Source organism: Oncorhynchus gorbuscha, unplaced genomic scaffold (genome assembly GCF_021184085.1).
Source record: "Oncorhynchus gorbuscha isolate QuinsamMale2020 ecotype Even-year unplaced genomic scaffold, OgorEven_v1.0 Un_scaffold_1427, whole genome shotgun sequence".
Lineage (NCBI taxonomy): Eukaryota > Metazoa > Chordata > Actinopteri > Salmoniformes > Salmonidae > Oncorhynchus > Oncorhynchus gorbuscha.
In genome coordinates, this window is record NW_025746210.1 from 111585 (window position 1) to 124840 (window position 13256).

At 44.4% G+C, this 13256-nt stretch overlaps 1 long non-coding RNA gene across 1 annotated transcript; it reads left to right on the plus strand.

Annotated features, from left to right (window-relative positions):
* The first annotated feature begins 2160 nt into the window (after positions 1-2160).
* LOC124022790 lies at positions 2161-2546 on the plus strand. Its single transcript, XR_006836629.1, has 2 exons — positions 2161-2223; positions 2319-2546. It is a non-coding gene; the product is annotated as an uncharacterized LOC124022790 (long non-coding RNA).
* Positions 2547-13256: the final 10710 nt, after the last annotated feature.

Genomic DNA, 13256 nt, shown 5'->3' on the forward strand with positions numbered 1-13256 from the left:
CTTTAACTTTTTCTAAAATTATTATTAAGTATTGCCCCATTAGAATTATACGACAGGTGATTCTAATCCTGCTTACTGATTGGTTGAAACCGCGTGCCAGCCAATGTCTATTCCTCGATGTTCCACTTGCTAAGACTATAATGGTGAACTGTTTTACTGCTCCGTCTCTCTGTGCTGTCCACGGTCTCATCAGCCCATTTATAAAATCTCCAAATTACCCACCGGTGGTCCCCCATTGATTTCATTAGTCTCACTCAGATATCATATTAGAAACTGGAAACATTTCTCTCCACCTCAAAATGGCAAAAATATCTAGAATTGTAAAACGTGAGCAAAAAAAAAAAGATCTGCCCTTTTTGCAAAATGTGTAGATTTGCAGCAAACAGTTTCAACATTTCGCTTAGGGCACCCAAACAGGCTCAGACCCCCCAAAAGGTTAGGGCCCCCAAAAAGGCTCGGGCCCCCAAAAAGACTAGGGCCCCCAAAAAGGCTCAGACCCCCAAAAAGGCTCAGACCCCCAAAAAGGCTCAGACCCCCAAAAAGGCTCAGACCCCCAAAAGGCTCAGACCCCAAAAAGGCTAGGGCACCCAAAAGGCTCAGACCCCCAAACAGGCTCAGACCCCCAAAAAGGTTAGGGCCCCCAAAAAGGCTCGGGCCCCCAAAAAGACTAGGGCCCCCCAAAAGGCTAGGGCCCCCAAAAAGCCCTGGGCCCCCAAAAAGACTAGGGCCCCCAAAAAGGCCTGGGCCCCCAAAAAGGCTCGGGCCCCCAAAAAGGCTCGGGCCCTCAAAAAGTCTCGGGCCCCCAAAAAGGATCGGGCCCCCAAAAAGATTAGGGCCCCCCAAAAGGCTAGGGCCCCCAAAAAGGCCTGGGCCCCCAATTAGGCGAGGGCCCCCAATTAGGCGAGGTCCCCCTCTGACTGCATGTGTGGGTAAGGATGTGGGTAGGTGAACCCGCGAGCCACTGCTGCCCCACATCATTAGTTCCCCATCTCCAATCAACGTTGCCCATCCCTGGTCTGAAGTGATTGTGCTAGCTGTGTAGTTGGCTAGCTAACATGGGGGCGGGGGTTGCCATAGCAACCTGCCAATCGATCCAACGACCAGTGAGACAGTACATTGGAATGACGAGCAGCCGGCTTGGGAAGCAGCCTCAGGACTATATCCTCGTGGAATGAAAATGATATGAATAAATATATTACCAATTATATCCTCCAAACCCACCGTTTCTCCGGGATTATCACTTCAATAACACCTCACTCAATGTCAACTAGAAAACATGTTTTTACACACGCACGCACGCACGCACGCACGCACGCACGCACGCACGCACGCACGCACGCACGCACGCACGCACGCACGCACGCACGCACACACACACACACACACACACACACACACACACACACACACACACACACACACACACACACACACACACACACACACACACCTCTCTTGCTCAAACATCGGCCCAGGCAGGAAGGATTAGCATACACCTACGTGTGATAACGCTGCCTTCCAAATGCACCCTGTTGTTTATATAGTGCACTACTTTAGACCAGGGCCCTATGGATTCTGATCAAAAGTGGTGCACTCTTTAGGGAATAAGGTACGACTTGGGACACAGGCAAAGAGGATGATGAGGATGATGATGATGGTCATAGAGGCCTGCCTCACATCTCCTCCCCCCTTCCCCGTGCCACACCGCTTACTCTTTAGGGAATAAGGTACGACTTGGGACACAGGCAAAGAGGATGATGAGGATGATGATGATGGTCATAGAGGCCTGCCTGCCTCACATTTCCTCCCCCCTTCCCCGTGCCACACCGCTTATTCTACTCTCCTCAGGCGTAGCCAGGATGTCAAAAAACCCCCGTTGGAACACGATAATGATGTTCGTATCATATCTCACGCTAGCTAGCTACACTGGTATTAAATATGATTAATGATGTTCCTATCATATCTCACGCTAGACAGCTACACTGCTATCAATGTCACATCTGCTCCTGCAATGCCCTCTACTGCTCATCCTGTGTCTCCTTGACCTGCCGACACTCCCCCAGTACTCTCTCCCTCTCTCTCTGTGTATGTGATTGTGTGGGTGGAGACAGGTGTGCTGGAGTCAGAGTCGATCCCCACCAGCTGCAACCTGTTCCATAATCGAGACCTCTACAAATACTCAGCCCTGCCACTTCCACACTGCCAGATTGTAATCTCTGCTCAGTCAGTCTACGTTTCTAGCCTTTTGTTACTATTCAGATCCTGTTATCCTGTTGTGCCTGTTTTCCTTCCTGACACGGTTTTCGTCTCCGCTACAGTTCTGCCCGCTCTGACTCTGATCCCATTCTCCTGTCCCACGTCTCGTCATCCTGCTACTCTGTCCTGGATTCCCCACTCTACTACTCCCTCCGGACCTGCTTACCCTGTCTCGACCCATCTCGCTCCAGCCTCAGCCTCCGCACCTGGTTTCCAGCAACCCGCCCGAGCATCCCCTGACCTGCACTCCATCCCCCACCTGGGGTTCAATAAATATTTTGGTTACTTCATCTCAGTCTCCTCGTCTGAGTCTGCTCTTGGGTTCCCCTGTTCCACTCCGCGTAACAAGCTAGCTACACTGTGGTATTAAATATGATTAATGAGGGGCGTGTCTTATCTTGCGCTAGCTAGCTGCCTAGTGGAATTAAATATGATTAATGAGGGGCGTGTCTTATCTCACACTAGCTAGCTGTCTAGTGGAATTAAATATGTCTGCTACATTACAGGCAACTGGTTGCAATGCTTTTCTGTCACTGAGGAAACAAGGACATCTTTCCTGCCTGTTGCTGAAGAACCAAGGACATCTTCCGTGAAAGGACTTTATGAATTATAAAAGCTTTGTACGTCAGAGTGAGTTATTGATGTGCTAGCAGGCCTGCAACATTCATGTTGCACTGGATTATCCCGATTAAACCCCCCAAAATAACTTAAACCTGAAGACTGTGAAATGTGACATGATAGACAGGTATTTCATTTCATGTTGACAGAACTTATAAGCATTTAAAATGTGATTTCCTCCAGTCCATTTATATAGGCAGACCCTCTATTTACATATTTCCCTCAGGTCGTTGTTGACGTTAATGTGTCTGTAAAAAAAAAAAAAACTCAGCTATTCTGTTCAGTTGTTCTTCTATAGTCAAAAGCTTTACTCCGAATACTCCCACGTCCACAGTTATAAACACTGTGAATGATGCAGAATTCATGCTATAATCAAGGACATTTACAAACAGTCAAATTAAATCAACACATTAGATATTTTTTAGCTGTACAATCTACATTTGCAATATGACCTATCATTGTTTAATGTGGATAAACAGCTTTCCAAATGCCAAGATGGAAGTAAGCAAAAAATAAATACAAATAAATGCCATTTGAATCTTTATATTCCATTTTAGCGGCACTCTGTTTGACTATAACCTTGAGTTATATAATTATATATATATAAAATTATATTTAGAGTTTTCAATTGTTGCCTGTAATAGTGTTATTATTCAAGGAGTTGGCATTTTGCAGCCTGTCAATATACTTATTTTATATTTTACTAGGCAAGTCAGTTAATAAAGAACACATTCTTATTTACAATGACAGCCTACCCCAGCCAAACCTAGGCACCGCCTTATGGGACACCCAATCACAGCCAGATGTGATGCAGCCTGGATTGGAACCAGGTATTCTTGCACTGAGATACAGCATCTTAGACCACCGTGCCACTCAGGAGCCCAACGTCTATACACACTACAGCTGTGTCTCAAATGGCGCCCTATTCCCGATATAGTGCACTTAATTTGCCCAGAGCTCTATTTTTTTATATTTTTTTATTTAACCAGGCAAGTCAGTTAAGAACAAATTATTATTTTCAATGACGGCCTGGGAACAATGGGTTAACTGCCTGTTCAGGGGCAGAACGACAGATTTGTACCTTGTCAGCTCGGGGGTTTGAACTCACAACCTTCCGGTTACTAGTCCAACGCTCTAACCACTAGGCTACGCTGCCGCCTCTAATACATAGGAATGCACTATGTACGGTATTGGACTCCATTTTGAATACTCATAAAGAATACACTCTAACTGTTATACACCACACAGACGGTACTGGAGATTTGATGAGCAACAACTATGTTACTACCTTGGGTTCTACTGAGGCTGATGAACACACACAGGTAATTCAGTTAGGTCGCTGTCTCTGCAACAGACAGGTGTGTGTCCAATCAAATTAAATGTTCATTGCAACATATTTTCGTTTTAGAAAAGGTGTAGGCTAACAGCGAAATGGTTCCTTAACGGGCCCTTCCCAACAAGGCAGAGAGAAAGAAAATAGAGAAGTAATAGAAAATTCACATTGAGTAAAGATAACTTGGCTTTATACAGGGATTGCCAGTACCTAGTCCATGTTTTAAGTTCCTCAGCATACACATCACAGACAAACTGAATTGGTCCACTCACACAGACAGCATCATGAAGAAGGCGCAGCAGTGCCTCTTCAACCTCAGGAGGCTGAAGAAATTCGGCTTGTCACCAAAAGCACTCACAAACTTCTACAGATGCACAATCGAGAGCATCCTGGTGGGCTGTATCACCGCCTGGTACGGCAACTGCTCCGCCCTCAACCGTAAGGCTCTCCAGAGGGTAGTGAGGTCTGCACAACGCATCACCTGGGGCAAACTACCTGCCCTCCAGGACACCTACACCACCCGATGTTACAGGAAGGCCATAAAGATCATCAAGGACATCAACCACCCGAACCACTGCCTGTTCACCCCGCTATCATCCAGAAGGCGAGGTCAGTACAGGTGCATCAAAGCTGGGGCCGAAAGACTGAAAAACAGCTTCTATCTCAAGGCCATCAGACTGTTAAACAGCCACCACTAACATTGAGTGGCTGATGCCAACACACTGACATTGACACTGACTCAACTCCAGCCACTTTAATAATGGGAATTGATGGGAAATTATGTAAATATATCACTAGCCACTTTAACCAGAAGGGGACTAGCATTCCAATTTTGGAACACCCCCCACCCCCCGTTACAGGTTTCGTTCACTAGGCTATACTATGAGTCAGCGCTCAAAAAGTAGCATTATGGCTCCTCTATCTTGGAGTCCACATAAACCCAAATTTACCACATAAATATTCCCTTACCTTTGCTGTTCTTCCATCAGAAGACCTGGAAGGAATTATACTTACCAAAAACAGCGTTTAGTTTTGCAGTCTGTGTCTTTCCGTTTCAAACACGACACATTTCGGTTGAAATGTAGCCAAAAGTCATGTGGATGCGCACCAAAACGCCGAACTTACATATTATATGTCGATTAAACTTGTCAATCTAACTTCATAATCAAGCTTTAACATGTTATAAAGGTGTACAGCAATCGTGAGGACGAACAGAAACACAGTCACCGTTTAATCGATCTTGGAAAAAAGACAGGACTTGACCAGAGCGTGTATAAAAGTGACCTGTTTTTTTGCGTGACCGAAAGGTTTCGGCCCGCCAAAACTCTCGTGAGCGTGCGATTCTAACAATGAGAAGCCCCATTGAAAGCTGAGATCGCGCTGAAGAGAGAGAGACTGTTCCCAGAACTGTAACTGCTTGGGAAGGGTGGGGGCGATGACGTCAATGTTGGGCCAACTTTTATGATGACGAGAGAGTTTGGGAGAATGACTGCCCTGAGAGTTCTGCTTTACATACAGACATAATTTAAATGGTTTTAGAAGCTTTAGAGTGTTTTCTATTCAATAATGTTTTTTATTTGCATATATTAGCAACTTTTGACAAAAACATTTTATGTTTACTATGGGCATGCAATTACTCCAGCGGGGCAGTAGACAGCCCTATCCCCATGAGGTTTAAACAATGCTACCTTATATAATGTTACTTACCCTACATTATTCATCTCATATGCATACGTATATACTGTACTCTATATCATCGACTGCATCCTTATGTAATACATGTATCACTAGCCACTTTAACTATGCCACTTTGTTTACATACTCATCTCATATGTATATACTGTACCCGATACCATCTACTGTATGCTGCTCTGTACCATCACTCATTCATATATCCTTATGTACATATTCTTTATCCCCTTACACTGTGTATAAGACAGTAGTTTTGGAATTGTTAGTTAGATTACTTGTTGGTTATTACTGCATTGTCGGAACTAGAAGCACAAGCAATTCGCTACACTCGCATTAACATCTGCTAACCATGTGTATGTGACAAATAACATTTGATTTGATTTGATACCTTGGCTTTATACAGGGATTACCAGTACCTAGTCCATGAAAACCCCCAAACAGCAAGCAATGCAGGTGTAGCAGCACGGTGGCTAGAAAAACTCCCTAGAATGGCCAAAACCTAGGAAGAAACCTAGAGAGGAACTAGGCTATGAGGGGTGGCCAGTCCTCTTCTGGCTGTGCCGGGTAGAGATTATAACAGAACATGGCCAAGATGTTCAAATGTTCATAAGTGACCAGCATGGTCAAATAATAATAATCACAGTGGTGCATCAGGTCAGCACGGCCATGTGAATTGGAGTGGATCATTTAGACAGGTGACCTTGGCATTCTTGGGTACAAGAACTATGGTGGCCTGCTTGAAACATGTAGGTATTACAGAATGGGTCAGGGAGAGGTTTAAAATGTCAGTGAAGACAACTGCCAACTGTTCAGCGCATTCTCTGAGTACGCATTCTGGTAATCCGTCTGGCCTTGCGGCTGTTGTGAACGTTAAACTGTTTTAAGGTCTTACTCACATCCTCTACGGGAGCGTGACCACACAGTCGACAGGAACAGCCGGTGCTCTCACCTATGGCTCAGTGTTGCTTGCCTTGAAGCGAGCACGGAAGGCATTTAACTTTTTTAAAATCTATTTTTATTTCAACTTTATTTAACCAGGTAGGCGACCTGGATAAGATAAAGCAAAGCAGTGCGACAAAACACAGAGTTACACATTAACAAACATACAGTCAATAACACAAAAGAAAAGACAAATTTAAAAATTTATTTACAGTGTGTGCAAATGTAGAAGATTAGGAGGTAAGCAATTAATATGCCTTAGAGGTGAACATAATTACAATTTAGCATTAATACGGGAGTGATAGATGTGCAGATGATGATGTGCAAGTAGAGATACTGGGGTGCAAAAAAGCAAGAGGGTAAGTAATAATTTGGGGATGAGGTAGTCGGGTGTGCTATTTACAGATTGGCTGTGTACAGGTACAGTGATCGGTAAGCTGCTCTGACAGCTGATGCTTAAAGTTAGAGAGGGAGACATAAGACTCCAGCTTCAGAGATTTTTGCAATTGTTCCAGTCATTGGCAGCAGAGAACTGGAAGGAAAGGCAGCCAAAGGAAGTGTTGTCTTTGGGGACCACCATTGCAATATACCAGCGCGAGCTACGGGTGGGTGTTGCTATGGTGACCAGTGAGGTGAGATAAGGCAGGGCTTTACCTAGCAAAGACTTAGAGATGACCTGGAGCCGGTGGGTTTGACGAGGAATATGTAGCGAGGGCCAGCCAACGAGAGCGTACAGGTCGCAGTGGTGGGTAGTATATGGGGCTTTGGTGATAAAACGGACGGCACTGTGATAGACTACATCCAGTTTGCTGAGTACTTTATTTAAACACACCGAAGAAGATGAATGTGGGCATATACACGGGGAGGGGGTTCTGTAATGGACAGAAACAGAGAGATAATAAATATGCTATACAGGAGATAAATACACTGGTGTAAGTAAATATACAGTATGCAGAGTAGGATAGAATGGGATATGGGGTAGAAAAACAAGCACTACATCTAATAATGACCTAATAACTATGCATTACATAGTAGAACCAGATTAATGACTAGCACAGCACTAGATTAATGGCAAAGGGCTGTATATTATACAAATAGGCTATTGCACAGCAACAAACAAGAGCAAGGGCTGTAAATATAAATATACAGGAAACAGGAAGTAGTAAACAGTGACTAATAATTTCCAGCCGGTATCAGTAGTAACATGATAGCAACAGAAATGAGAGCTACACAGAATACTGCTACTCTAGCACATACTGCACTGCTAACAGCAGGAATGAGAGCTACACAGAATACTGCTACTCTAGCACATACTGCACCGATAACAACAGGAATGAGAACTACACAGAATACTGCTACTCTAGCACATACTGCACTGCTAACAACAGGAATGAGAGCTACACAGAATACTGCAACTCTAGCACATACTGCACTGACAACAAAAGGAATGAGAACTAGACAGAATACTGCTACTCTAGCACATACTGCACTGACAACAACAGGAATGAGAACTAGACAGAATACTGCTACTCTAGCACATACTGCACTGACAACAAAAGGAATGAGAACTACACAGAATACTGCTACTCTAGCACATACTGCACTGATAACAACAGGAATGAGAAATCAAATCAAATCAAATTTTATTTGTCACATACACATGGTTAGCAGATGTTAAATGCGAGTGTAGCGAAATGCTTGTGCTTCTAGTTCCGACAATGCAGTGATAACCAACAAGTAATCTAACTAACAATTCCAAAACTACTGTCTTATACACAGTGTAAGGGGATAAGGAACATGTACATAAGGATATATGAATGAGTGATGGTACAGAGCAGCATACAGTAGATGGTATCGAGTACAGTATATACATATGCGATGAGTGTGTAGACAAAGTAAACAAAGTGGCATAGTTAAAGTGGCTAGTGATACATGTGTTACATAAGGATGCAGTCGATGATGTAGCGTACAGTATATACATATGCATATGAGATGAATAATGTAGGGTAAGTAACATTATATAAGGTAGCATTGTTTAAAGTGGCTAGTGATATATTTACATCATTTCCCATCAATTCCCATTATTAAAATGGCTGGAGTTGGGTCAGTGTCAATGACAGTGTGTTGGCAGCAGCCACTCAATGTTAGTGGTGGCTGTTTAACAGTCTGATGGCCTTGAGATAGAAGCTACTCTAGCACATACTGCACGGATAACCCTAGGACCATGCCCCAGGACTACCTGACATGATGACTCCTTGCTGTCCCCAGTCCACCTGGCCGTGCTGCTGCTCCAGTTTCAACTGTTCTGCCTTATTATTATTTGACCATGCTGGTCATTTATGAACATTTGAACATCTTGGCCATGTTCTGTTATAATCTCCACTGGCACAGCCTGCCCTTGGCAGGTGGGTCCTGTAAACACAAGCCCTGCCACATCAACGCCAGCATAGTAGGATTCCATCTTAGCCCTGTATTGACACTTGATTGATGGTTCGTCGGATGGCGTAGCGGGATTTCTTATAAGAGTCCAGATAGTGTCCCCGCTCCTTGAAAGCAGCGGCTCTAGCTTTTAGCTCAGTGCGGATGTTGCCTGTAATCCATGACTTCTGGTTGGGATATGTACGCATGGTCACTGTATTCATGACGCCAGTGACTGATGTGTTAAACTCTTCAAAGCCATCGGATGAATCCCTGAACATGTTCCAGTCTGTGCTAGCGAAACAGTCCTGTAGCTTAGCATCTGCTTCAATGGGCCACTCCTGTATTAAGAGCATCACTGAACATGTTCCAGTCTGTGCTAGCGAAACAGTCCTGTAGCTTAACATCTGCTTCATTCGACCACTTCTGTATTAAGAGCATCACTGAACATGTTCCAGTCTGTGCTAGCGAAACAGTCCTGTAGCTTAACATCTGCTTCAATGGGCCACTCCTGTATTAAGAGCATCACTGAACATGTTCCAGTCTGTGCTAGCGAAACAGTCCTGTAGCTTCTGCTTCATTCGACCACTCTGTATTAAGAGCATCACTGAACATGTTCCAGTCTGTGCTAGCGAAACAGTCCTGTAGCTTAACATCTGCTTCATTCGACCACTTCTGTATTAAGAGCATCACTGAACATGTTCCAGTCTGTGCTAGCGAAACAGTCCTGTAGCTTAACATCTGCTTCATTCGACCACTTCTGTATTAAGAGCATCACTGAACATGTTCCAGTCTGTGTTAGCGAAACAGTCCTGTAGCTTAGCATCTGCTTCATTGACCACTTCTGTATTAAGAGCATCACTGAACATGTTCCAGTCTCTGCTAGCGAAACAGTCCTGTAGCTTAACATCTGCTTCATTCGACCACTTCTGTATTAAGAGCATCACTGAACATGTTCCAGTCTGTGTTAGCGAAACAGTCCTGTAGCTTAGCATCTGCTTCATTCGACCACTTCTGTATTAAGAGCATCACTGAACATGTTCCAGTCTCTGCTAGCGAAACAGTCCTGTAGCTTAGCATCTGCTTCATTCGACCACTTCTGTATTAAGAGCATCACTGAACATGTTCCAGTCTGTGCTAGCGAAACAGTCCTGTAGCTTAGCATCTGCTTCATTCGACCACTTCTGTATTAAGAGCATCACTGAACATGTTCCAGTCTCTGCTAGCGAAACAGTCCTGTAGCTTAACATCTGCTTCATTCGACCACTTCTGTATTAAGAGCATCACTGAACATGTTCCAGTCTGTGCTAGCGAAACAGTCCTGTAGCTTAACATCTGCTTCATTCGACCACTTCTGTATTAAGAGCATCACTGAACATGTTCCAGTCTGTGCTAGCGAAACAGTCCTGTAGCTTAATCTGCTTCATTCGTTTCTGTATTAAGAGCATCACTGAACATGTTCCAGTCTGTGCTAGCGAAACAGTCCTGTAGCTTAACATCTGCTTCAATGGACCACTCCTGTATTAAGCGTGTTACGGCTACTTCCTGTCTGAGTTTTTGCTTGTAAGTAGGAATCAGGAGGATGGAGTTATGGTCAGATTTGCCAAAGGGAGGGTGAGGGAGAGTTTTGCACGTGTTTCTGTGTGTGGAGTAAACATTTACATTTAAGTGATTTAGCAGACGCTCTTATCCAGAGCGACTTTCAAATTAAAGGTGGTCTATAGTTTTTACACCTCTAGTTGCACAGGTGACATCTTGGTGCTTGTGTGTGTGTGTGTGTGTGTGTGTGTGTGTGTGTGTGTGTGTGTGTGTGTGTGTGCGTGCGTGCGTGCGTGCGTGCGTGTGCGTGTGTGTTCTGTGAGTATTTGTATGTGTGTGTTTGTGTGTGTTCTGTGAGTATTTGTATGTGTGTGTTTGTGTGTGTTTTGTGAGTATTTGTATGTGTGTGTTTGTGTGTGTTTTGTGAGTATTTGTATGTGTGTGTGTGTGTGTGTGTGTGTGTGTGTGTGTGTGTGTGTGTGTGTGTGTGTGTGTGTGTGTGTGTGTGTGTGTGTGTGTGTGTGTGTGTGTGTGTGTGTGTTTGTGTGTGTTTTGTGAGTATTTGTATGTGTGTGTTTGTGTGTGTTTTGTGAGTATTTGTATGTGTGTGTGTGTGTGTGTGTTGTTGTGACTGTGTTGTATGTGTGTGTGTTGTGTGTGTGTTTGTGTGTATTTTGTATGTGTGTTTTGTGTGTGTTTGTGTGTTTTTGTGACTATTTGTACGTGTGTGTTTGTGTGTGTTTTGTGAGTATTTGTATGTGCGTGTGTTTTGTGAGTATTTGTATGTGTGTGTTTGTGTGTGTTTTGTGTGTGTGTGTGTGTGTGTTTGTTCTATGAGTATTTGTATGTGTGTGTATGTGTGTGTTTTGTGAGTATTTGTATGTGTGTGTTTGTGTGTGTTTTGTGAGTGCTGCTTTGCAACAGACTGTTGTCTTGTGACACTTCCACTTCCATGGCAACTGACAAGAAAAAAGAAATTCACTAACACACACTAGTTCAATTTGCTGTTCTACAATGTAAAATGTACAATACGAACATAATCTGAGCTAATTGACGAGCCAAAATAAGCTAAATGTTTTTCACTTCATCAAAAGCACCCCCCAGGGCGTGTTTGTTAAATACACTGAGCAACGAGCTCCTGAGAAGTCAAGTCGTTCCACAGTACATGTTGTCCTGGATACCTCCACACAACCGTGCCTGACCCATGTTGTCCTGGATACCTCCACACAACCGTGCCTGACCCATGTTGTCCTGGATACCTCCACACAACCGTGCCTGACCCATGTTGTCCTGGATACCTCCACACAACCGTGCCTGACCCATGTTGTCCTGGATACCTCCACACAACCGTGCCTGACCCATGTTGTCATTAATCAGCCACATCTGTGTGCTGTCTGAGTGACACAATACAATGAGTGACAAGGAGCTGGCACAAGGAGTTGACACAATGAGTTGACACAAGGAGTTGGCACAAGGAGTTGACACAAGGAATTGACACAAGGAGTTGACACAAGGAGTTGACACAAGGAGTTGACACAATGAGTTGACACAAGGAATTGACTCAAGGATTTGACACAAGGAGTTGACGCAAGAAGTTGCCACAAGGAGTTGGCACAAGGAGTTGACACAAGGAGTTGACACAAGGAGTTGACACAAGGAGTTGCCACAAGGAGTTGACACAAGGAGTTGACACAAGGAGTTGGCACAAGGAGTTGACACAAGGAGTTGACACAAGGAGTTGGTAAAAGGAGTTGACACAAGGAGTTGACACAAGGAGTTGACACAAGGAGTTGACACAAGGAGTTGCCACAAGGAGTTGCCATAAGGAGTTGACACAAGGAGTTGGAACACGGAGTTGACACAAGGAGTTGACACAAGGAGTTGACACAAGGAGCTGGCACAAGGAGTTGACACAAGGAGCTGGCCCAAGGAGTTGACACAAGGAGTTGCCACAAGGAGTTGCCACAAGGAGTTGACACAAGGAGTTGACACAAGGAGTTGACACAAGGAGTTGGCACAAGGAGTTGACAGAAGGAGTTGACACAAGGAGTCGACACAAGGAGTTGGCACAAGGAGTTGACACAAGGAGTTGTCTACTTAACTCCATTTTAGTGAGTTTAATGTTCCATTTATTCACGCTACTACAGCCGAGGACCCCACTCCACTGAAATATAGTTTCACCCCCCCCAGGAGAACATAGTTAGACAGTGTCCAGGGCATGCAGCCTATAACTCCGCTCCCAGTCATCAAGAGAAAAGCCAAGACCTTCACTGCTCCACCGGTGGGCGGCCTGTATTAAATACAACCGGAGCAGATCTGACAGGAACCCTGAAGCTAACCTCACCACAGCACTACACTCTATCCTCAGCTAACGCGAGCTAGCTCCTCTAATTTACTTCTATGATAGATCTTCAACTGGCTGGGGATAATAAGGACGGCGCTGCCGGCCCTGTATGAGTAT